General features: G+C 44.6%; 1 protein-coding gene across 3 annotated transcripts in view; it reads left to right on the forward strand.

The window, feature by feature from the left end:
* Nucleotides 1–26,548, forward strand: part of ST3GAL4 (ST3 beta-galactoside alpha-2,3-sialyltransferase 4) — a 164,511-nt gene that overhangs the window by 28,192 nt on the left and 109,771 nt on the right. Inside the window, exons 2-3 of one of the 3 annotated variants that reach the window (XM_066639824.1) lie at nt 8,969–9,059; nt 22,009–22,050. The exons of 1 other annotated variant lie outside the window; for it this stretch is intronic. The gene's annotated coding sequence lies outside the window, so the exon portion shown is untranslated. The remainder of the gene's footprint in view (nt 1–8,968; nt 9,060–22,008; nt 22,051–26,548) is intronic. One more of the 3 variants, XM_066639823.1, reaches the window with a different exon arrangement.

Below are 26,548 nucleotides of genomic sequence, written 5' to 3' on the forward strand. Positions count from 1 at the left end.
AGTTTGAGAACCACTGGTCTAGGGAAAAGTTAATTGCAACTCTGAAATTGACCTGTTGAAATGGAATTATCGTGTTTCTGATTAATTTGTTTCTGATTAATTTTTTGGAACAATATGTTGTTAGACATGGAAAATTTTCAATGAGAAAACTTCAGCAATGGAAAAATGCTCCACCCTCCATCACTGATTGGAATCTGTCCAAAAATGGTTTCTGTTTCACATTGTCAGTTAGTGCTTTTGTCTCTAACCGCTCCTCCGAGCAGAGTTGATTCCAGGTCAGCCAGAAACCAACTTGAATGCCTCATCTTGTGCCTGTTGTTCTGATGTTTTTGGTTTTGGGGAACAGTGGGGAAGTCGAGGAGTGGACCATGCCAGAGTCAATGGATGCAATTGTCTCGAAGAATCCTCTTCATGACTCACCTGCTGCTGATATAGGATGTGGTAAATGTCAGATGTAGCCCGAGCCAAGCCTGCACGCAACAAATCTTCAGCTTTTGTAAATGAAGCCTCTGTGAAACACGAGACGTTGAGCTTTCCAGCCAAGTCCTGCATGTAGGGGTCCAAATTGATTTTTATATGAAAAGAGAGATGCATTCAGGGTGGTTCTCATCAATATGGGAAGGACAAGAGCCCTGGAATTTCCTGGGCAGATGGGCACAATTCTCCCTTTCTTTTTGCACAACAGTCTATTTTCATTCTTTATCTTTCTATTTTGTATCCCAGGACTGGGGCCAGGACCTAGGGTGGGAGTGGTGCAAGTAAAACCAGGGTGCGAGTGCAAAAATTGCCTGCTTTGTGGAAGTGTTGACTGTCGATTGGAGAGTTAGCAGCCGGTTTTGGATGAGGGTTTCGGAGACCAAGAGGCATTGCTTGACTTTCCAAACACCCTCCACGCCAACCCGCCCTAACTTGCTTGTGGTGAAGAATATGCAAATCCAGTTAGGCGATCAAGAGCTGGTGTTTCCCTTTATTGGTGGGCCCTACCCTGCTAACTCACTTTAGTTAGAGGCAAATGCCAGCTTGGTTTTAATTTTTTCCTCTCACCTTGGCCAAATGATGGTTGAAAGACTTCAGAGTCACCCTCTTATACCCATGGGTAGTTCTTGAGAGAGGTTGACTCCCTCTCCTTGCTTCTTCTCAGCTGAAGCTTTTCTGAGAATGCCCCTAAGCTGTTTTCCAAAATTATTTCTTGGAAAACACATCAGGGGTCCACACAGCAACATCCCAGATCTTTTTGAGCTAATCTGGTGATAGAACAGGATTCTACCAATTCAAAATTTTGTAGACCTTTGCCAATAAAAGATGCACTATTGAATCCAAATCAATTGCTCGAACCACATCCCTAAAACAGCAGGAAGTGTGGATGATCAGAGGAATAGTACTGTATATCTTGTCATTTTGCCACTGATTTTAATTATCTCTGCAGTCTGCATCCAGCCCTCTTAAAGAGGCACCTCTTATGTAGTGGTTCTGAGTTTGCCTCAGTCGTGAACTTGTTCTCTTTTGCTCAGCATAACCTACCTTGAAGGGTTGTTAGGAGGATAAAAGGGCAGAGTCACCTTTTACACCACCCTGAACTTGTTGGAGGGAAGATGGGATGAGAGTACTGATAAGAGAATTTAAACTTGAATGGAAATCTCACAACTTGACCTGGAAACTATGTCTCTTAGCCAGCTGTGAGTTTTTGCTGGAGAAGGGAAAATGCTCTATGTGATGCATAGAAATGATTTATTTCACGTATTCCAGAATATGTATCGACACCATATTCCAGTGCTTAAGTCAAGGCAAACACTCCCGTCGCTGACCCACATTCAAGCCATGTGTAGTGCTGAATTCTTTAAACATCAGAAATGGGATTTTGACAAGAGAAACTGGGAAAAAGAACATCCTGAATTATTACAGTTTAGCTATAAAATAAAAGGAAATTGCCGTCATCTGGCCCTGCTTGTATTGTGAAAGGTTCTTATTTTTGTTTTTTGCTTTTTTCTTCTCCTAGAGTCTTATTAAGCATGCAGCATGATAATGTATTTTGGTATCTTGAGTTTTTCTCTGAAATTTTCATTTTATCCAGGGGGATACATTGCTTGGAAACCTTGTAAAAATAGTATTGCTTAGCTTTAAAACTCTAAAACTGTCATTTCTAACCTGAGCTCAGCTTGTTGGAATTCCCTTCTCTGGGTGGGTGAAATCTTTCTTGCCATAATTATTAACATCTGTGGCTTTCTTTTGGACACTCGTCTTATAAAACCTCACTTTCCCATCTCCTCCCATCTGCCCCTCCCTTTGCAGGCGCAACCAAAGCCATAATACCCGAAACACTTTGGCTGTTCCAGATCCAGGGGCCATGCTATGAGAACTGATCCAGATCTTTAGGGCAAGGATATATTTATGTGCTGACCTTGGAGAAGACCGCTCTGGGACTTTTGATCAGCTGTTACAGGAAAGGGTGGTGGGCTGGTTCTTGTCTGCCCCAAATGGGTCTACCCTAAAGAACTGTAGCTTACTGGCAAAGCATGTGTTCGGCATGTAGCTTCTCTGTGTAGGGATGGGAAAGACCCTTGTCTGAAACCCTGTAGGGCTGCTGCCAGTCAATACTTGGATGGTGCTGAACTTGGTGGACCAATGGCTTGACCATTTGTGGATACACTTGTTCACCCAGGCTTGCAAACTGGACTATCCAGTTGCCACATCCACTAGTCTTTCCGCCCCTGTCCCTCAACTGTAGGTTAGTGGGCCTTTCAGTTTCTTATTCCTGGAGTACTGGCCCAGGGGAGGGGGGGTTTCACATGCAAGCAGAATGGATAATGTGGATGTATCTAGATGTAATGTGGATGTATGCATCAGGTGTTAGTGGCAGGAAATGGTCTGGAGAAAGAAAGGACAATGATTTTAAGCAATTCCTTTCATTTCAGTGAGCCTGTATGCTATTGGAGTTGGGACCCCCCCCCCCGGGGGTTGAAAACGCTTCTCAAACATCAAACACTCTGGGTGACTCAGCCTCACCTCCCTTACAAGAATAAAATGGGGTTGTGGACAACTGTGAGCACCTACTTAAGCTTTTTGGGGGAAGTGTGGGAGAAAAAATTTAATGTATTAAATTGCATGTGTGTGTTAATCATTGTGCACCTTTAAGATAGCCAATCAGTTGCATTTTAACCAAGCTTTAACTGAGCTTTCAAATGCAAAGCTTTAAACTTTGCATTTTAACCAACCAAGTGCAAATTAAGTCTCATGCCTTCAAAATATGTGAGCTAGTTTGCTTGTAATCCTGTATCTTTCCCGGCTTATTTGTGAACCTGAAAGGGTTGGGTTAGCCTTTCCTAAGTAAGACTTTCCTTAGTAAGAATTTTCCTTTCCTGCAGTCCTACCTGATTGCAGAGGCGGTTCATGGTCCTATTACAGGTGGCTATTTCCAATCCGGTTTGAATTGGCCTTGGCAGAGATATTGGTGGAAATACATGGAGAAGGAATTATTTGGTGCATGTAATTGATGGCTTTCACAAGGGTTAGGAAATGCCTTTTAATCTGGAAGCTCATGAACTAGGGAATGCAGAATGTCTAAATCAAACATTTAATGCAGTCTATAGTTAATGTCAGTTTCTTATTGTGTCAGTCCAACTATGCACACAGGTTCTTCAGACCAGCTATAGAATCCAACTGCATGGATCAGCAACCCCAGATCTATTGTGCACAGAATATACAGGTGTGTGTCACTTAATGATGGGGATGTGTTCTCTGAACCCTGTTGTTATGCGATCAGGTTGTTAAGTGAACATTCTGCCCAATCTAGTGCCTTTGTGGTTTAATTAGACACTCCCTGCCAGACACTCACTGGTTGCGCAAGGTACTGGAGACTGATTGCTTCTTCTTTGCATTAAGAAAGCCTCTTTGTTGTTCTTTGACCACTGTCATATATGCGGTTTGTCATTAAGCAGAAGGTTGTTAAGTGACACACGCCTGTATTTGTATACCTGCAGGTGGATGCACAGGTTCAGGGCACCAGATGATTAATTAATGAATTAGTGTTGACTAACAGGCATGCCCCTGTATCCGACACAGAGACCTTGGATAAAGGCAACCCTCCCCCCCCGCATGCCTATTTAACTAGTTTTAAAGCCTTACCATGGTAAAAATCTTCTTGCTTATATACATTGCAATAAGCCTGGAGGCTTACAGCATCTCGCAGGCTGCTTCGCAGCAACCAAAATGCTTGAAAAATCTCAACGAGGTCAAGGGGAAGTAGTATAGTCTGTGGATAATTGAAACCGCAGATACCAGATCCACAGATACGGGGGGCCCACCTGTGTAAGGCAGCTTGCCACATTTTACAGGCTGGGAATGAATATATTTACCACGGGTGGCCAACACACAGCTCTTTGATACATAACATGTGATTCATGGAAATGTGTTGGCTGAGCTCCTTCTTGCATCACAATTAATATCAAAGGTAAATAAACTTTTTTGAAGCTTTATAATTATTAACTGAGTATAAACTGATTGGGTTAAAACATAAGTTTTAATGTTCATGGTCAGTACATATATTTAAGAATTTAAATGCTTCTTAAATATTGTGGCTCTCAAACGTCTGTAGTTTATTGTATGCGGTTCTTACATTAAGCAAGTTTGGCCACCCCTGATATATATGTTGTGAGTTTGTGTGTATGTGTTTGTCAGGGCATTACTCACATCTAGTTCTTAAATAATGTTCATTGTTTCAGTATGTGCTGGCCAAACGATTTGTCTTGTTCTAAGCAAGGAAAAGAAAATGCTATTTTAGCTGAGCAGTTTGTAGGATGGGATATTGCGGTGGGTAAATATTAGCAGACGCATTCGCTTTACGTACCAGCTGGGATAACTTTGTAAAGTACGTTGTCTTAATGTTTGTTCTCCCAGCTGCCCAGTGAGGCAGATCGCGAACATTTCCATGTTTTAGATGGAGTTCAGAGGCTGATCTTTCTTAGCCTGCTCAAGGCTGTACCGAACAGTGAACAAGGTTAGAGGTTGCATGTCAGTTTCTGGTTAGGCTCCTTGCTGTGGGACCTCCCAGCAATATCTGACAAGGTTTGGGGAAGAGGACTATTTGTTATGCAATATGAATATTGCAATATTAACGAGTTTTAAGATTCTTGAGAAGATTGTCCTGGATTCTTCTTTAAACAGCTGAATTGCATTGTCCTTTGACAAATAATTTCAATACTTAAGAAAGCATCAGCTGGTCTTCTCTGCACCATAAGGTTTTCATTACTTATGTTCTCAGCAATAACTATATACGGGGGGGGGGGGGTGTTATTGTTCTCAGCAATAACTATATACACACACGACCCATATCCATGGATTCAGTTATCCGTGGATTGGGTCTGGGGCCTTCCCAAGAACATGCAGCCCTGCATGCACCCCCTGTGAAGTTGAGGAGAGCTTTGCTCCCCTTGCCTCTGGAGGGGCTTCTGAGCCCAGCAGAGGCCAAGGATGTCCATCCCCGGCCTCTGCCGGACTCAGACTGAGCTGTATAGCTCAAAACATGTGACTTCTGTTTTCTCCGTGAAACTAGAAGTGACTTTATAATGCCTTATAAGGCATTGGGAAGCCCAGGGAAGCCCTGGAGGGTTTGCCCATATCCACGGGCATTTGCCCCTATGAGCAGTTTCAGGTATCCTCGGGGTGTACCAGGACAGAATTCCAGCGGATATGGTGGCACGCCTGTACAAATAACAGGCGTCTCCCCCATATCCCCAGAGGTTCTGTTTCAAGCCCCCTCTGTAGATATGAAAACTATGGATATGGGGAACCCTATGTCAGTAGCCCCCCCTGCACCCATTACCTTTGTTTTTCATGAGTAGAGGTTGAAGCACAGATGTTTCTTGCTTAACTAAGGAACAGTCTTGCTTAACTGAAGAACTTGACATGCAGGCAACCAATCTTCCCGCAACAATGAGGAGACTGACCAAATGTTAACAGGAGATAGGACATTAACCAACTGTTAAAGGTCGGTTAGTCTCCCTCTTCCTTGTGTCCTTCAGTTAAGCAAGAATGTTCCTTGGTTAAGCAGGTGACACCCATGCTTCAGTCGCTACTCAGTGAAAACAATGGTACTGTAGGAGGCCTGGATCTGCGGGTAGGTGAAACCGCAGGTGCTGGATCCTCAGATATGGGGGATGCCTGTTTGTGTGTGGTAAGTCTATAATAGGGTTAGTTGGGGGCCTGAAGTTGAATCCTCCCAGCTTGTTGTGTTGCTCGTCTTCTCCCCACAGCACCTCCATTTTTCTTTCAGTAGTTCTGTTTAAGTTCGCCCAGCCTGCAGAAAACCGGGAAGTGGGACTGCAGGGATGCTAAAGAGGCCATAGGAAACATCCCCTCCCTAGCTGAATGCCGCTGAAGATAAGTGCGAATGAGTGGAGCCAAGAGATCTTGGGCACATGCTCAGGATCACTTGACGGAGATTACTTATCCGTTAATGTCTCTTAGCACCCTTGTTGAACAACCCCTTTGATCAAGCTGCCAACAAGAGCGCATGGGTCAATGCTGTACACCAGAGGGGGAGGGCCAGAGAGTGCACCCCCCTGCTGGCTTTTCTCCTAGTCAGATGCAAGATGGGATTTTGAGAACAAACCTGGGGCTTCACCTTTTGTGATTTTGCTTGGATCAAAGGAGGGCACATGTGGGTGGGAGATGTAGTTCTGTTTCCTCCAAGGCAAGCTGGGGATGAAGAAACTGCTATTCCCTGGGATGCAAGGACAGTGGCTGCTGGGTTGTAACCTTTTGGTCCTCTCTCATGAATATGCACGCATCTGTCCAGAAGGAGAGAGGGCCTGCAAACACTGGAGCACACTTGGCCCAGGAAATTTTGTGAGCACTGGGACTGTTGAGCAGCAGAGATTCTGGTTCTTATGTTCTTATGAACAGCCCCACTGGATCAGGCCATAGGCCCATCTAGTCCAGCTTCCTGTATCTCACAGCAGCCCACCAAATGCCCCAGGGAGCACACCAGACAACAAGAGACCTGCATCCTGGTGCCCTCCCCTGCATCTGGCATTCTGACTTAGCCCATTTCTAAAATCAGGAGGTTGCACATGCACATCATGGCTTGTAACCCGTAATGGAGATGCTTGAATCTGGTGCTTTCTGTGCAGGCTGATGAGTGACAGCCCAATCCTATCCACACTTTCCTGGAGTAAGCCCCGTTGAATCTAATGGGAGTAGATTAGATTCAATGGGAGTAGATTAGATACTTACTTCTGAGTAGATATGCATAGGATTGGGCTGTCAGTCCCCCCCCCCACGCTCATCATTAGATGGTGTAGCAGTTAATTTTAGAGATGTTCCACAGTAGAATCATGCGGTGCTTTTTTCCTCCTTCCAGGAATGTAGAAATCAGAATACATGTTTGAACTTTCAACAATCTCCTCAGTGAAAAGCCAAGCTGCAAAGGCGTTAGTCAAAGTCTTCTCTCTGATGTAGTTTGTGGGGGGGGGGGAGGATTGTATGGGGGCAGCACTTAAATACAATCTTGCTAGCTGCAGTTTCTCTGTTTGGGTGCTTCTCAGCTGTGTAGCTTTGTCTATAAACAAGACATACCTAAGGTGGTGGTTGTCATATTTTCTTTGGCAGTTCCAAGGAAAGGAAGTGCAGTTTCTACTGGGGAACCAAAACGCTGTGCATTGTCATTGTCGTCCGTCATGTTGTCCCAAAGTATAATTCATCTCAAAAAGGGCTGGATTGTCCATTATGTTAAGTATTCGGCAATTTAGGGGCTTTGCTTTAGTGAGACTACCTGACAGCATTTGTGTGAGGATATATCTTATGTATCCTGCTCCAGGGGTGTGTGTGAGTAATGGCTAAAGATGCCTTTACTACTTTGCACACAGTGGCTATTGTTGGCCTGATGAAAAAAGAAGCCAGTTTTTTTTCTCCTCCCAGAAAACGTCACTTTTGCAAGTTCTGTGCCTTGTGGTCGATCTGTGGTGATGGATCATTGACACATGCAAGCCCTCTCTAGATGAGTCACTTTGCCCCTCTCTGAAATTAGCAGGAACAAAATGCATCTGTCCAAAAGCTGAATTTTGTTTCCTTTAGTTAATGAAATCCACCTCCTTGCAAAAGAATCTGATGTGGCCCCTCACAGTGTCTCCTGTTATCTGACTTCCATCAGTGTCCCAGGATAACCTCGGATGCAAAGGGATCAACTAGGAGGAGAATAAGCTTGTGTGTGTGTAAGGCACAACAATGACATCAGGGCTGCAGCTTTCCATGGCATCTCAACCCCTAGGCTTATGCCATCTTGATGATAGTGCTTATTGCCCACTATGTTAATCCCACTGCAGCAGTTAGCATTAAGTACAGGCCATGGGATCACTGAAGACTTGGCCGTGAGTGTGTCTGCGTCTATATTTTTGCAGTCTGCAGGTCTCATTTTATAGGACTGGAAGAATGAGCAGGGTAGAGTAAAAATACCAGCCTTGATGTGAAGCTGCTTTGCCAAACAGACTTGGGAAAGAGTTATAAGGGTGTGTGTACATTTATGTGGACAGCTCCAGCATCTGTTATCACAGCCCGCACAGCGATCTCTCTAGCCGCAGCAAGAGGACGGCTGGCAGTATTAGGATGTTGGGGTGACGGATGCCTAGAAAAAGGCCCGTGGCAATTTCCTTTTATGAGCTGAGAGATCAGGGTGGCCCCATAAATACACTTTTTTTTCTCCAGCGCAGTGATAAAAAACAGCCTTTTCTGCCAACACCAAAGCCACAGACGAGCGTGAGTGACCGTTGGTTAGAAGCATTGTGGGAGTCAGCAGAGTTGCTGGTTGTGTTGTAGTTATTTCCTGAGATGTGCCTCGATTTAGCAGGCTGTGTGTGGAGTGGCTGAACTTAGCCTGCAGGCCTGGCAGATTCACGGGACGGTCAAGTAGCTTGCAGTTTTGCAACGGCAACTTTTGAAGCCGTATGTTTTAAAAAAGCAATTATTTTATTTTTAGGGCTTCACGGTTGCTTCGTGGGAACATGCTGCTGTGCTTTCTGACATGAGGGCCTAATGGCTTTCTGGAGCGGCTCCTGCCATGAGAAAAGGTGAGACACTGGGGAGTCGAGAAGCAAGGTGTTGTTCCTACCTGTCTCTACCCGTCGGTTATTGTTCTATCAATAGAACAGCTTACAAAGAATGTGGACTTAGGCCCCTGTCCCGGGGGCCTTGCAGTGGAGAAAATATGTAAAAGAGACAACAGAGGAAGTGGGGGAAAGCGGAAAAATGTACGATCGATTGCTTCAGTGACACACACTTATGCTTGATTGCAATGGGGAAAGAGCCAAGGCAACCTGATAAAGTTTTCCTGGAGAAGGTGGGTTTCAAGAAAAGATTTGGTGGCAGTGAGCGAGGCAGCCTCCTGCAAATGTTCCAGGTAGCAGATCGAAGCATAAGGGGCAGGAAAGTTCTTTTTGAGTTACTTTGCCATTCTAGGGAGGCTTACTTGGAGGTAAGTCCCACTGTGTTTAATGGGGCTTACTCCCAGGTATGGGTGTATAAGATTGCACAGCAGAAGCCATATGTCTAAAATGTAAAATATACCGTTTCCACGGTATCTGTGGGGGATCCGTTCCAGGACACACACACACACATACACCCACAGATACTGAAATTCTCAGGGCCTCAGGCACCTCCGGAATCAATTGGAAGTCGTCTGCATGAACCAGAAGCAACTTCCAGTTGCGTCCAGGAGGTCACCTGAGGCCCTCAAGCCTCAGACTTGGCACCCTTGGATGCTGGAATCCAAGGATGCTGAACCTGCGGATGGCTGTTGTATAGCACAAACATAGTATTTTAAAAAACCAAAACAAATCAATCACTTTCTCAAGGCATCCAAGGAAGAGCCTTTTAACTTGACTGCCTTAACATGTTTTGCCTCTTCCCCTTTGTCACAATCCCTTCTCCATCCTGCCCCTGGAATATCACCCTGGGTCATCTCTGGTTGCCCCAAAGGTTTTTTTTCTTTTCTTGCCCATCTCAGTTATATTTAAAGCTGCTGCAGCAGCCTTCCCACCCACCCTGCTAAGAGACTCCTCTTTCTGTATGGTTGCCTGTATTCAGCTTTTCAACTAAATGTGGTCGGCACACCTGCTGTTTAAACCCCAAACAGCTTGCTGGGGTTTTAGTGCTATTTTGAGAATGAAGGGGGGGGGGGGAAGCCCCTTCTCTGAATGTTCTTCTTTCTTTGCTTTGATCCTAGCCAGCCTCGTTTTAAAAGGCATCCATAATATTTATTTTTTTTGCCGTTTGGGGAATGAGCCGCTTAAGAATTTCTAAAAGTATTGTGTGGCTAATGACACGAGCAGATGCTCCGCGGGCTCATCAGATTCTCTCTTTTCAAAGGGTAGGAGACGAGTAGGCGGAGCACGGAACAAGGGAAAGTGCAGTCGTGGAAGAAGAATAAGTGATTCAAACTGGGTCAAGAGGGAGCCGGTTTGAGCAGACATCGTTGCGCTCGGCTTCCTGCATTGCTCTGGTCCAAAATGCAGTTGGTAGCAATGAGCCCCAAATTGCTGCTGTCCCGCCCCGCCCCCCAGTGCTAGACTTGTTCCCCTGTTTCCCTCCCCATCCCTACTGTTGCTGTTCCTCCTCTTCCTCTTTGTATAAAAAAAAAAGGCAGAACTTGAGGAATGGAAAAGGAAGTAGGGTATCCACTAAAATCGAGTGATGGGAGAGTTAGAACAAACAAAAGAAATATTTTGGTACCCAACGTGTAATTAATCTGTGAAACTCCTTGCCACAGGATGTAATGATGATGTCTGACCTAGATGCCTTTTAAGAGGGGATTGGACAGATTTATGGATGAAAAGACCATCACAGGTTAAAAGTCATGAGAAACAGCCTACCTCAGAATGTCAGGGGAAAGAGAGTGGCAGGAAACAAAATGCAGGTATCTTATGTGCTTCCCAAGGTATCTGGTGGGCCACTGTGAGCCTTAGCCTCTGGTGGGCCTCAGGTGTCTCCTGCTAGACCCTCCTCCCAGCTCTCCAGGTTGCCGCCTTTGTCAAATGTCAAGTAGTTGGCAAGCCTCTGGTGCGGTGGTCTTTAGGAAACATGATTACAGTGAATTTTACTTCCTAACCCAAGTTTACCGACTCTTATTTCAACATGCATCAGGGTGGGTGGGTAAAAAAGGTTGACATCTCTAGTTAAAGAAGAGGAAATTGTTGTTGCTTCATTTTGGGACTGTGGGATGCGGACAGGGATATCCGCTCCAAAGACTCTGTTCTTCTGCCTGCAGAGCATGTTGTATGTGGAGGAAGAGAATGATTTTTAAATGAAATGGCCCTGGATGTGACTAAGACCAAAAAGCCTTGCAGAGTGACTCAGACCTTGATGTCGGCATCGTCCGTGGTCAGAGACTTGGGCACCGACTCAAGAATGCTGATTACAAAGGGTGCTCGTGGCCTATTGGAAACACCTGGTTTTATGCAAGCTGCATGTCTACAGCAATAACTTGGATTAAAAGCAAGCGGGCCGGGGGAGCAGGAAGTGGGAAAATTCTCCATGACTGTGAAAATGGGGTATGCAAAGCCTGTTGTGTGCGTCCCAGTTTCTGAATCTTGCCTTTTTATGGCTATGGTGGGCATGTGCTTTCAAACCACTAACACCACTGGTGTCCTCTGAAGTGCAGCCAGGGAATGTTTGGGCCCCACAGAGTTGCAGTTGCAGATTTAAACTGGAATTGAGCAAGATCGCTGCTTTAAAAGGAAAAAAAACAAAAAAACAATTTGTGCCTTTTAGGCAGTTGCAAGTCAGGCAAAAATGAACAAGTGGACCAGTCCTCATTTTTTGCATGGCCCATCTCCATTGCTGCTTCATCATCCCTGGTCTCTGTTTGTCAAGCAGCTGTTAAAAGTGCAGAGCCTCTGTCCACAAGGTATAATATCATTTCTCTTGCCAGGGGTTCCCAAACCGTGCATCATGATGCCCTGGGCACTCCCCACGGTCGCAGCAGGCGGCTTGGCAGCGAGAGCAGCCACAGAGCTTTGAAACAGCAGTACGGGGACTTAGCCCAGTTTCTGTACACTTTGAAAAGCCCTCCTGCCTGTCTCAAGCTGTTTTGGCACTCCATTGTGAGTCACTGAACCTGGAAGTAACTGCAGTGAAGTCATTGCTAGTCACTTCCAGGAGCTGGGGACAGGACAAAGCAAAGAAGGTTGGCAAGCGCTGCCTTCTGCTTTTGAAGTAATAACCACAGCAATATCGAAACTTGAGCTGAACCAATAAAAATATCTAACAACAGATAACAAATTTGGGTTCATGTTAACTTAGCAGAAATATTCCAAAAGTAAACTGTCTCCTGAATAGTAACGTATTTAACTCCATAAACTGTGTGTAAATAAAAATTTATGTGTCGCCATTCAGCCAAAAACTATTTTCAAGTGGCTTTCATAAGCAAGGGACCAAGGGATGGTTCTTGGTCCTGAAGGAGCTCCCAGTCTGCAAACAAAACCAGAAAAGGGAGATTAAACAAAAAGCCACTGGGAGAGACACTAAGCTGGGTGAACAGCGACAGTTGCTCTCCCTCTGCTAAACACAAGAAAGCCACCACTTTCAAAGGTGTCTTTGTCCACAGTTAGCAGGGACTTTGGTGACAACAGTGGCTGCACACTTTTGCCGCACAGAACCACTTTGTCTACTCGTCATTTTTGACGGAAAGCAATATGTCAGTTTGTTAAGATGTAGACAGGATGTCACAGAGCTGTGGCAATGTAGTAAGGGGTGAGCAGTGCACCTGACCCTGGATATGCTGCTCTTAAATCCTCCTGGTTCTTGTCAGACTTGTGATCATTTCTGTGTTGTATGTTTTTTTTAAAGGAAGTTTCTAGTCCTCCTCATAAGTGATTATTCATTTAAGCAACCTGCAATGTAAGATGAATAGTGCAAGGACAGAGCCTGATAAAGAAAGTGGTAGCATCTCCCATTGTGTTGCTTTTTTACTCTGAAATTTACTTATAAAAAAAGCTAGTGATGTCACTTGTTAAGTGGCTCAGTGTTCAAACAGCCCGGACGATTGTCACGTTGTCCTTTCAAAAATTCTGGCAGGGCTCCAGTGCCCTTCCACTGCTAAGCAACCTTGGTGGGAAAAGGTAGTATTCAAAGTAAAGGTGTCCTACAGACATACAAGTAATTTTCTCAGTGACTAAGTACTGGAACCAGCCCGTTCTGTCTCACATTTATAGGCAGAGGAAACGCCCAGCTCTTGAGTCTGGCCATTCTTTTCCAGGCCAATTGCCCGTTCTGCTGCTCCCATCTTGCACAATGGCCACTTAGCCATTACACGTGCAAAGCTCCCAAGTGGCCTGCGTGTGGGCCACAATGGGATTAATGTGGCGGTGCGCAGGAAGCACACCATGAAATTGATTTCGTTGCAAGCTCACTGAGGCATGTAATCAGCTAGAGGTGTTTGTTCTTTTGGTGCCTTCGTTTTGTATCCTTGAGATTAAGCAATGTAGTGGAGCCTGCTACAGAGACTGGAGGCGGGGGGGGGGGAGAAATAGGAAGGCAGAGAATCAAGCGCTTAAAAAAAAATGATGCAAATGTGTCTCTCTCGTATGGCTCCGAAGGGAGGGGCTGCTTGCCCGCCCTGCTGAGGCTTGCTGCCAAACCGAGTGCCCCGCCCCCTCCAGCCATGCCACCGGATAGCTGCTAACCGGCAGGAGGTCTGGTCTAGAGGGTAGAGCCTCCGTTTGCTTGAAGATAACATCCGCAGGTCGTCGGTTCGAGGCCACCGGCACCATGCGACCTTGAAGCAGCTGACCAGCTGAGCCGAGTTATTCCATCTGCTCTGAGTGTGGGAGGATGGAGGCCAGAATGTGCGACCAGATCAAGAAAGAAACACCTGAATGTTGTGGTTTCTTGAAAAGATAGAAACCTTCTTTCAAATTGTAAAAATCCCTACGGGGATTTAAATAGCCTGCCTATGTAAACCGCCTTGAATAAAGTCTGAGGAGAAATCTGAGGACCAAGAAAGGCGGTATATACCGTATTTTTCGCTCTATAAGACGCACCTGACCATAAGATGCACATAGTTTTTAGAGGAGGAAAACAGGGGAAAAAAATTTTCTGAACCAAATAGCGTAATAAAATATGTCTCTCCGCTGCTCTGTTTCCATGCTCCTTAGCATATTTTACTACCTCTAGTTTAAAAGGAATTTTATATGCTAGCCTTTTCTGCTTTATCATCTTTGCACTGGTAGAATGAGGTACTGTAGTATTTTTCTGCAAGTGCATTGTCACTAAGGGCTGAACATTTGCATTACCACTGAGCGCCTACATTTGCATTTCAATTTGCATTTGCATTTGCATTACCATTGAGCACAGGCAGGACCCTGGTCAGGGGCAGAAGCATCTGCCAAGGAGGCTCTGCTGCCCTGAGAATGCCTGCAGCTTTGCAGTATTCGCTCCATAAGACGCACACACTCCCCCCCCACTTTTTGGGGGGGGAAAAGTGCGTCTTATGGAGCGAAAAATACGGTAAATACCTGTATTTATTATTATTATTATTATTATTATTAACCGCCCTTCAAAGAGCTCAGCTCTTGCAGTTTGCAAAATTAGGGAGATCAGTGTCTGAGCATTTTTTTTCTGGTTTTTTCTATGTCTGTCAGTGTCAGGTTGTGGTGGGGGCAGGTGAAGGCTGGGCCACATAACTAAGCCTCTCAAGCCTTGAGGCTATTTATTAGGGCTGCCTCATTACGAGAAATGAATTGAGTTTTTTTTGCAAGCAAATAATTACTTGTAAATAAATAAAAATATTATTTCTTTCTAGATCACCTTTTTTATGTTTCCTGAAGCTAGGTGGGTCCCAACAGAGTGTCACTTTAAAAAGTGGCTCCTAACATATATGCAAAAAAGAGTTAAGTTCCTTTGCCATATTGCTGGTCACAAAAACTTCACCAAAAAAAAAAGAGACTCCAAACACTTCTACTAAACACAAAAAAGACCCCAAACACTTCTATTGAAATAAAAGTGAACTTTCTGTGCTGGAGAAAATCCACGCAGACCTGGGGAGAACATGCAGAATCCACCCAGACCAAGGCCCTGACTGGGAATCAATTCTTTTTTTCTCATCAACTTTATAATGTAACAACTTAAAATAAAATGACTTTGAGGACAGGTTTTACAAGGGAGGTCTTGGCTGGGCATCTTTTGGAGAAGAGATGCTGTAATTGGGGCATCCTTTTGAGATGGCCCTTCTCTGTGTCCCTATAGATCCTGTTGCATGGGACCAATGCAGAGTTCACCATGTTAGCTTTGTCTCTGTCATGTAAAGAGTTCTTTTGCAGCGAGAAAGAGAGGGGTGTCCAAAATGTAGCTCTTGCTTGGATTGGCTTGCTTCAGCAAAGCTTTTGGAGGCTGGAAAGCAGTGTTGCTCTTGGAAGGGAGAATGATGAGAAGTAAATCCAGGTGTGCTCCTTGAGCCAGGCCAGCTTTTCCATTTGACTTGTTTTTTTTTCAGTAAAGATGATTTTTCAAGTGCACGAATTCAGAATAAAAGCTCAGAGTTCTTGAGAGATTATTTTATCTCGACAAACACATATTTAACTTGTCAAACATAAGCACACTAGAGGTATGTTCCCTCTTTTTCCCCCTGAAAGGTCACAGTGCTAATCTCTTATCTCATAAGCAACATCATAGATACTTGTCATCCACCAGAAGGTGGATCCAGCAATTTGGGGAGTTGTATGCCTTCCAGAATCAGTTCCATCTCTCCCCAAAGAACGCTAGTTTTAAAATAACGGTTGCGGTTGCATATTGGTGGAAGCTGTTAGATCAGCTGTACCGTTTTCTTTGTGTTTCATCATCAGATGTGGGTGTGATTTATTGCCAAATCCTGAAAATAAAAACCAGAAATACTCTCACTGCTGAAAGAGAAACTTCAGAGCAAGGAACAACCCTTTCAAGTACAAATAAAAGTTGCATTAAGTGCCATTGCCACTTGCCAGCACCCAGACCCAGTGGTCCAAATGGTTTTCGAGGAAACCCTGACATTTTTCAAAAGGTTCACCAGCGAAAAAATAATTAATGGCATGCAGTGTACCGAGCCCAAGTACATGACTCTAATTCATCCACAGACAGTCTCCTCTGGAAAGGGTTCAGTGATGGGAGAAGGTTAGAAAATTATTGTCGCGGAAGTTGCCTTCTGGTTGAAGACTCCTAAATTGGGTGGACCGATTAGCACTGGTAGGGAGGGTGTGTGAAGTTGGAAATTGGGGTTGCATAAGGAAGTGTGAGGAAATGGAGAAGAACTTATAGCATATATGCATCTTTAAAAGTAAAGCTGCGTTTATTGAAGAAAAGGTCTATGGATCTTCAGAGTATCAGCTGGGGTGTTAAGAATTATTTCAAGGCTTCCAGCAGCTTAAATATCTGGGAATTGAGTATGGGTGGGCGTCCTATCTGAGTTTTCAAGTATTCATGGATGTGGGAGCCTCTCCCCGTACCTCCCCATGCACTCTCCAGAGGTGAGGGGAACTGTGCTCTCCTCACCTCTGGAAGGTCTTCTGAGCCCCACAGAGGCTATGCGCGTCAGCCGTGACCTCCCTGGGCCTCAGAATGACTGTTTAAATGGAAAAACGGTGACTGGTTTTTTCACTCAGGAAACCTTTTTGGCTTTAGAAGGCATTATGAAGGCCAAGGAAGCCCCAGTATCTGTAACCGTTATCCTGACCCTGGTATCTGTGGTTTTACGTAACTGCGGAGGTTTCCGGACCAGAACCCCCGGACCAGAACCACACCTATTTTGAGGTGATGTTATGAACTGCTTTTAAGTAGATGTGGTAATCGGAGACAGGAAACTGGGCTATATAGATTATTTGCTTTTGAAGAAGTTGGGCGCTGTTCATTTGTGTTTAAATAACGGCTGTTTAAGCAATTACACCTTGTCCTTATCTTATTATTAAGAATTTTATACAGCATACCGCTTTTCAGCAGGAGTAGTTCACTAAGTGGTTTGAATGGTTTGCTGTCCCCAAAGTGCTCACCATCTAAAAAAATAAAATAAAAAATTACAGAAGGGACACTGGCAACAACATGCTGGGGGCAAAAGAGGGGCAGTTGTTGTCCCACTGCAAAATATAAGAGGAACACCACTATAAATCTTTTAAAAAATGTCCCCCTTATAAATGAAAATTCAATACCAAAAAAACTCCCCAGATCTTTTTTTTAATCATGGCATTGCCCACTTGAACAAATGACTGATGAAACTGTGGTGGTGAAGGGGAAAGTTCTATATAATCACCTTCCCCTTTCACAAAATGTAAATAGCTTTGATTTTTGTTTTGTTTTTAATAATGTGGAAAAGCCATCTAGAAGGGTATTCCCCCCTCCCAAAAAAATAGTGCCCAAAAAATATGTTGATGAGGATGCTTGAGGTTGTATGCTCATAGCTTCCATTCCTGTGGCGTACAGCAATTCTTATTTTCCCGCACCAAGAGACAGTTTGACCTTGAATAGCAGGAATGATGGGTGTGGTGAACCATTTTTTGGTAGCTCCTCTCTAGGTTAAGGCAGTTTTTCTGTTTTCCTCCTCATTTGGCTGGGCGGCCAAACCGAGGCATGTGGGAGAAGAGTGTCTTTTGTAACTGGGTTTGTATCCAAAACAGAAGCCTTTGTCTCCTGTTCCGGCTAAGCCCCTTCCTGCTCTGAGACCTGGTGAAGTGTGCAGCCAGAGCAAAGCTGGTTCTTTCTCTCTTTGCCTTCTGGCATCAGGTTCCCTCCTTTTGGGGTCTTGGCATCCTCCCCAGGACCTGCCGGCACTTGCCAGCAAAAGGTGAGAAGGAGAGAGGTCATGCACAGGGCATATCTTTGGATGCCTCCAACATGCAACTGGTAGCAAATCCTTCCTAGTTTACCATCTCTGGGCTTAAAGAACTTTTTTTGTTTTGTTTTGGTGGCTTCTTCTGGACCTCTTGCCCCATTTTCATGACATGGAAATGCCCTGTGTGAAGTGGGCCATAGGAGTAAATTACCGTAGATACTCACTTATAAGGCGAAAAATTTCTTCCCAGAAAAGCAGCCTGAATCATTGCCCCGCCTTATCTCTGGGGCAGGCAAGCAGTGAGGGTGGGGGGGGGAGGAGGCGAGTGAGCCAGCCAATCACTATTGTGGGTGGGAGGGAGCAAGTGATCTTCTGCTGAGAGGAAGCTGTGCAGGCTGGGGTGCTGCTGAGCATTTGCAGCTGCCTACGGGTGCGATGCGGGTGTGCTCCACCCTGTTGTTGCCCAGCTGCAGAAGCTCCAAGCGCAGGGCAATTGCCACCACAGCCATCAGCAGCCGCCCTCGCTCAGCGCCAGTGCCCACGGAGGCATCTCTGGAGCGGCACCCAAGACAGAGCAGGAGACAATGAGCTGTGTGTGGGAGGGGGCATCTGAGCGAGGGAGAAGCAGTCATTTGAAACAGCTGAGTCCATCTCCTCTTTCCTTCTTGTTCCCCCTTCCCACTGTATTTAAACTTCAAGCACTCCATTGGAGAGCCCAACTTGCTAACCCCCTTCCCATCTCCCCACAGATGAAGTTGGATAGGGTGGGGAAGTCGGGAGAGTGATCTTTTTAAAGAGAGAGAGAGGCAGCCTGCAGAAGGCTGTACCTTTGTTTCTCAAGCCATTGAAAGGGTTAAGTCCATCTCCTCTTTCCTTCTTGTTTTTGCCCCCTCCCCCTTATTGAATCTGAACTTTCAACTCTCTGTTGGGAAGCTGAGGCTTGCTTGTCCCTCTCCCCATAATCATTCACCACTGATGAAGTTGTACTGGGGGGGAGAGGAAGAGTTAACTTTTATAAAAGGAAAAGTTTGTGTGTGTGTGTGTGTGTGTGTGTGTGTGTGTGTGTGTGTGAGTGAGAGAGAGAGAGAGAGAGAGTGCGTGCGCGCGCGCTTAAAACAGTTAAGGCTACAATCCTAGCCTCACTTTCATGGGAGTAAGCTCCACTGACTATTAAGGGACTTGCTTCTGAGTTGGGCTCCCAGTCTATTCCCTCCTCTTGCTTTCCTCTCCACCTCTCCCCTTACTGTATACAGTCACACTTCAGTCTCTCCTTTGCAAAACTTTTTGCAAACCTCCTTGCTAACCTCATTTCCCCCTATCCTCACCAATGAAGTTGGACTGGAGGGGAAAAGTCCCTGCATTTGTGTTTGGGGGTGGGGGGGGAGCATCTGTGTGTGAGAGAGAAGCAATCTCTCTCTGTGTGTGTCCTTTTCACTGGAAGAGTCCTGGAGACCTTGCACAGATGCAAAACACAGGAAAAGCAGAGAGTAGAATTTAAAGTAGAATTATTCTGCAGCAACAGGTATTTTAGCCAGAGATCTTAGCTGCATGCTGGCAGGAGCTAGGAAGCACTTGCAACAGCTGCTTATGTAGTAAGCTTTTAGGAGAGCATGCTTGCTTCTGCAGTATCCCCCTTCCAGGACCTCCACACGAGCACCACTATCCTTCCTCCACAGCGGGTCTACTTCCAAGTAAATCAGGTGCAACTATGTGCAGCTGCACTTGCTCAGTCACTCCTTGTTGCTTGTCTCTCTACTGTGAACTGAATTGCACACTCCCAGTTGTGTGATGTGTGTTCTACGCAGAGCCTTTAGCTTAAGGCACCAGGCACTTTAAAGGAGGATTTCATTAATGGTTCTACTGGTATGCTGTTTCCAGTGTACTTAGAGCCCAATCCTAGGCTTGTCTACTCAGAAGTAAGTCACATTAAAGTCAATGAGGCTTACTCCTAGGAAAGTGTGGATGGGATTGTGGCGATACTATGATAGTGTTTACAAATGGTTGTTGAGAGAACAATTTAAAAAATTAGTGAATAAAAATGTATCTTATGATCTATGAGATAGATCATAGTTTTTAATAAATTAGAGACTATTTTTAATACTGTTTTTGCTATACTATTTATACATATGTATACATAGTATAGCAAAAACAGTATTAAAAATAGTGTATGTATGTATACATACTAAGTATATATACTGTGTTTTTAATAAATTAGTGACTGTACAGTTCTTAGGTAACAATTACTGGGAGGTTATTTTTCAGGATCTGGCCTTGGGTAAAATCAGACAAAATTATAGTCAGACACCTCCCTAAGTTAAACCCTAAGACTTATCCGAGGATCATAGCAAATTCCATGATTTTGGGCTCAAAACCTGCCCTCGTCTTATCTGTGAGATCGACTTATAGGCGAGTATCTGCGGTAGGCACTTCAGCCAGTGTGCCGAGATCTGTGGCAGACGTACTCTGGAAACTGTGGAACTGAATGAATTGGCGCACCTAGAAGTGAACAACTGTAGGAAGATTCTGTAATTAATAAGCAGAGTGTCTGACTTGTATCTTGCTTTATCCAGATAACGACAAAAAAATACGGGCAGGCACAATAGTTAATTGGTGGAGTATCTCAACTCATTTTGCTTTCAGTTCTCAGCTGCAAAAACCCTGGATGTCTGATTCGGTCCTGTGCAGGCTCCCCCTCCATTGGTCTTTGAAGGCAATCTATCATCTTAATTAAAAGTGGCTTGTGTGAATCCAGTGGGGCCTGTCAGTGATCTTTGGAAGGGGTTGCTCTCCCTCTTGGCTCTTGCAGACGGACAAAGCAGATTCAAGGCAGCCGGAAGGGGGCTGCCAGGTTGTAGTTCTCTTTAATGCAAATGTTGGAACACTTTCTAACTGTTCAAGAGCAAACCGTTATCGGCTCCGAGCCAGGAGTGGCCGGTAATGAGAGAGACATTAGCCTGCTGCCAGGTACATTTTGTCTCCTTTTGTAAGGCTGTGATGCTTTCTCTGGGTCCGAATCAATGTGGGCATGAAGGAAATAATGCTTCGTGACAACAGAGTGCTGTCATGGTCTGGCGTTTTTCGGAATAGCTCTGTAAAAAATTGTTCACTCCCTGTTGTATTTGGGAGCAGAGCATGAGCAAAATACTTCGAGGGAGCAGAAGCAAAGCAAAGGCCTCAGTGTTTCTCAAACTGTGGGTTGCGACACTCTGTGAACCACGGCCCGAGACCTGGTGGGTTGCTAGTTGGGCCCACCTGCCTGCCCCCACCTCTGTTTGGCTCCAAATTGGATGCCACTGGATGCAACTGGAGACCATTTCTGGGTTGCAACTCACCTCCATGCCATACTGCACTTGGGATAACTTCCAGAGGCCTCCATGGGCTGCAGAAAACCTCTGGAGGTACTTTCTGGGTCACTTCTGGTTTCCTGCAAAATTCCAGTTACGTTTATAGGCGTTTCCGAGGCCTCCGGAGGCTATCCTGGGCCCGGCACTCCCTTGGAAGTATGTTGCAATGCCAGCACCTGAGTGGGTCATGGCTCCGTTACTTTAGAGAACCATTACTCTAGCCTGCTCCAAGTAAAACAATGCCCCCCCGTCAAGTTTCTTGGGGTGGCACCTCTGGTTTCCACAAGATCCAAACAATCATCCTATTTCTTTGTGATGAATGCTGTTCTGTTTGTTTAAATTTGTTTAACTTTGTTTGTTTATTGCTCTAAGGAGGCTCTTGCAAAATTTACGAGTGTTGATGTAATCACTTAAATGGTTCTTCCAGTTGTGCTTCGATTTTTTTTTTTTTTTTTTTTGCAGTGCAACTTGGCCATTTTCCTAGAAGTGCATTCTACTGCAATACTATAGCTAGTGTGGTTATCTCATGCTTGTGTTATGTTCGTGAGAGTTGCAGGAGTCCAGAGGACAGAAGTGGAGCATATCTCCTGTAATAGCCTTTTATGATGGTTGCATAGAGCTCCAAACTTTTCAGTATGAGGACCACATTGTATATATTGCACATTTTTGCAAGCTGAGAAATATCGATTTTACAAATGAATGAATGAAATCTAAATGAATGAATAAGTTTTACTTGGATTTTTTTTTTTTGCAATCGGCATGATATGGTTCAGAACAACAGAGAAATGTGACAATTACAAAGAAATAATGCCCTGCTTAAACTGAGGAATACAAGTGTGCACCGCTTAACAACCTAATAAATAAATAATATGTTTGTGCTTCTAGAAATCTGGCCCAGGAGTCTGGCTGTGGTTCCTCAGAGGAGAGGTGAGAAACACTTGTATATGTGCAGAGGCTGTGTGTTCTTATTTCATGTATTCTAGGGCTCAATTCAGTGCCACTCCCATATGAGCAAGGAATTGTGTTAGTACAACATTAAGAATGACCTTTAGGTTGTCTAAAGCACTTTTATGTATATCTCAGTGACTGTAGAGATCCAGTGATCCTGTTAAGTAGGATTGGTCAGTAGGATTATTCTCAGGAAAGGGCTGAGAATGTGAGATGACTACAAGTGGTTGCTTTAAGCCCGCCTGGTGTATCTGTACAAAGGCAAGATTTGGACTGTTGACTTTTTGGTTCCCAGCTCTGCTTTTTTTTTTTGGCCTCTGGCTACACTAGCGTAGTGCTCTACTCTTCCAATCTGTCATCCTGAACCTATTTAGCTCTGCCACTTTATTTGAAGTGAATCCAGACAGTTTTCACCAAGAAGATCTGAGGCAGAAATACTGTACCGTCAAGTCTTTGATTCAGGATAGTGTTTTCTCATTTTCTTGTTGCAGAGCCAAAGCTGAGAGCTTGCAGCCTGGCCAAAGACTCCTCCAGTGCTAATGAACTCATCATTGAGACTGCGCTGGAAGGAAGCTTATTTAGCTTGCTCAGTATTGCATTCAGGCAGGCAGATTAGCTTGGTCCCACATCTTTCATGTGCCGCTGGGCCGCGCCGCTTTCCTGGAACTCTGACCCGAAATATATTTCACAGAGGACCGGGTATGGTGCCCAGTTGCTAAAACTATGCTCTGCATTTAAGCAGCATGTGACTTAGAACTACAATTCCCAGGATCCCCTATTGGGAAGGACAGCTATGGTAATTATACTGATTTGGAACTGATTTAGATTCCTGGTGCAGCTGTGCTGCAAGAGAAGGGTAAGAAAATGCAGACGCTGTCACATTTTCTTGCTGAAAATTCCACCTTCTCATGTGGAGACAATCTCCGCGCTTCACTGTAATGCTTGAATTTGAACTGAGAAAGCTGTTTCATACTGAGTCAGACCGTTGATCTACCTAGGTAAGCATTGCTGGACACTGACTGGCAGCAGCTCCAGGGTTTCAGATGGGGGGGGGGGAGCTCGAATCTGGAACCATTTGCATGCAAGCTTGTGTGACCCAACCCCACCCCCAAAACTGGTTTAAGCCATTTCTGTCCAACATGTATGCAACAGGGATCAAATGTATACACCTGTGGACTGGGCAGAAATGGGTTGAATTTACTAGGGCTGCAAAGCAAGTACTGCTTATATTCTGTATGCAAAAATACATATCTCTGGTTTTTTAAAAAAGAGCGTTAATTACTGCTCAGTTGTGGTACATGGCTTGCCTGTGAAAGAGGCTCTGAGTCTAGTCCCTAGTGCCTCTGGTTAAAGAATGTCTGCTATAAAGGTTAAAAGCAGAGAGCAGCCCTTGGTAGAGCAGCCCAAGGTTCTTCTAGTCTAGCATCCTGTTTCTTGCAGTTTCTAGTCAGATGCCTCCCAAAAGCCCACCACTTCCGTGGTGTGAGAGCAACAGCCTCCCTGCACCGTTGCAAACTGATTTTCAGAGGCAACATAGACATCTCATATATGGCTCATATCGATTGGTAAGATTTCCGTGAACTTGGGTATGTGAGAACAAAGCTGGAAGGAGATGCTCAAAGCTTCTTGAGGTGATTGGAACCCGCTGCTGCCAGCCAGGATGGAAAATTCAGGGAGACTGAGGTCAGGAGGCAGGTGTTTCTTGTTTTGGTTTGTGTAAACTGCACTGTAAATCACTCTAATTAAAACTGCCCCCAGTGGTCAAGGAAACAATTCCTAAAGACAGGAATGATGGTTTTGTCTTGTCTTAGTAATTGCCAGAACCCAGTAAAAGAGCTGGCGGATACACACAATGGGGGAAAAAGCTTGTGAACGTTCCAGAGAGGTGTCTGGACCCATTCAGTGTGCAGGTTGTCCATAATCTCCAATTACGTGTGTGCAGGCTGTCCCGTTTGGAAGGCCTGTGGAAGTGTGTCAAGGTCTTTTCGTGGTCTATCCAAACCCAGTTGAGGAATGTTTGCATGCATCAAGATTTGCATTTGTTGCCAGTTTTTAAATATTGCATCTTGTTAAACAATTCATATTTTCAGGAGCGGCTAGAGAGAATTTCTTCGTCTGCTGTCATAAGACTAGAACTTGGGGCCTCACCATGAATTTGATGATTGCTGTATTCAGGGCAGTTAAAAGCAAGTACTGCGTAAACAGTACTTTTTATAAGAGAGATAAGCATTGTGCTGAAGCGTGTACGCAGCACTGGTTGTAACTGGACTACATTTAAAGTGTGCTTGTGTAGCTTAGTACTTGCTGGAGCCACAGCTGTGAAAGGCTAATGCCCTTGTGTGGGCTTCAGTTTGGTTATTACGTGAAAGGGTGTCATCGGCTTGTTCCATGGTCCTGAGAAGCAAGTCTCATTGAACTTATTCCCAGGAAAATTTGTATCGGTTTGTGCAACTTTAGCGAACCTGTAGTCTGATCCAGCAGGATAATTTTTATGTTCTTAGATATTGTAATTTTTTTTGACTCAGAATCCGAACTCTGATGAACGAGAGATGACCTAAACCTTACCTTTAGGAGCAACTTTCACACGGTTACATAAAAATGATGCCTTGTTTCACAGGCATTTTTATTGTTCCAGTTTTTTTGGGCTTGGCCTCCAGCAAGTTTTTCTGCTTTAAGCCAACTGAGGTAGCATTCTGAGATCCTAGACATGTGATTTCTCGATTGATAACTCTAAAAAGCTTATCTTCTTCATGTTAACAATAACAATAACAATAACAATAATTTTTTTTAAAAATCATTCTGACTACTGTTGTAAAAGGGAGATTTGCTTCAATTTGATTGTCAGTCCTTTCTGAGAGTTCCAGCTTTTTAAAAAACCTGGCATTTCCCATCTGCTTTTCCCCAGGCAACTGTTAACCCAGTGGTTCTCAAAACCATGTAGCGACAGGTCCCACTTTTTAGAATGACAATCTGTCAGGACCCATCATAACTGATATCATTAACCGGGAAGTGATGTCAAGGCTGAAAGTGACATCATCCAGCAGGAAAATTTCTAATACCTCATATGACAAAATCAAATCAATTAGTTAAAGAAATTAAAACATAAGAACATAAGAACAGCCCCACTGGATCAGGCCATAGGCCCATCTAGTCCAGCTTCCTGTATCTCACAGCCGCCCACCAAATGCCCCAGGGAGCACACCAGATAACAAGAGACCTCATCCTGGTGCCCTCCCTTGCATCTGGCATTCTGACATGACCCATTTCTAAAATCAGGAGGTTGCGCATACACATCATGGCTTGTACCCCATAATGGATTTTTCCTCCAGAAACTTGTCCAATCCCCTTTTAAAGGCATCTAGGATAGACGCCAGCACCACATCCTGTGGCAAGGAGTTCCACAGACCGACCACACGCTGAGTAAAGAAATATTTTCTTTTGTCTGTCCTAACCCGCCCAACATTCAATTTTAGTGGATGTCCCCTGGTTCTGGTATTATGTGAGAGTGTAAAGAGCATCTCCCTATCCACTCTGTCCATCCCCTGCATAATTTTGTATGTCTCAATCATGTCCCCCCTCAGGCGTCTCTTTTCTAGGCTGAAGAGGCCCAAACGCCGTAACCTTTCCTCATAAGGAAGGTACTCCAGCCCCGAAATCATCTTAGTCGCTCTCTTTTGCACCTTTTCTTGTAATAAGCTTGTAATAAGTATAAATTTAAAGATTAAAATAAAGACAAACCCTCCTAAGCCTCCCAAGCAGTTGCAGTTTTGTTTAAAAAAAAAAAAAATCCCCAAACTTCTCAAAGGCTGCAATCCTATCCACACTTACCTGGGACGAAGCCCCATTGACTATCATTGTTAAAAGCATATACTGTACATAGTAGCCTGTTAAAAGTACAGATCTGTAACTTTTCCCCAAATGCAGTCACATACCATGGTAGTATCAAGTCTAATATATTAAAAATAAAATGCACATTGAAATGAATGGGGGCCCACCTGAAATCGACTTGCAACCAGCAGTCAGTTATTAACCTATTCCCCTTAAGGAAACAAATTCTTTGTTTTCAAAGCCTGTGATGATTGCTAAAGCTGTACTCCAAAACTGATTGAAGGATGTCTTCACGTGTCAAAATATGGGTTGATTGCACCTTTTTGAATACTGCACCTTGATAAAGAATAATAGCCAGCCATAGCCAAGGTTACCTGCCAGATCTTGGGGTAGCTCCAATGTTCACCTGCTTAAGATTCCAGCAATCTCCTGTTTGGAATGGACTTTTGCATGCAGTAAAAGATATTTGCAAATGTGGTGCAGAAGTTGTATTTTCTGTTATCTATTCCAGGGGTCTCCAAACGCCCGTCTGGGGGCCAGATGCGGCCCGTAGTGAGTCTCTACCCGGCCCGTGGCCAGCCTCTTGTCCCCTGAAAGTCTCTGGCCCACTCGACTGAACATGACCAGAGCTGTGCTCTGATTGCATCTG

The sequence above is a fragment of the Tiliqua scincoides genome, chromosome 11 (assembly GCF_035046505.1).
Source record: "Tiliqua scincoides isolate rTilSci1 chromosome 11, rTilSci1.hap2, whole genome shotgun sequence".
NCBI classification, from domain to species: domain Eukaryota; kingdom Metazoa; phylum Chordata; class Lepidosauria; order Squamata; family Scincidae; genus Tiliqua; species Tiliqua scincoides.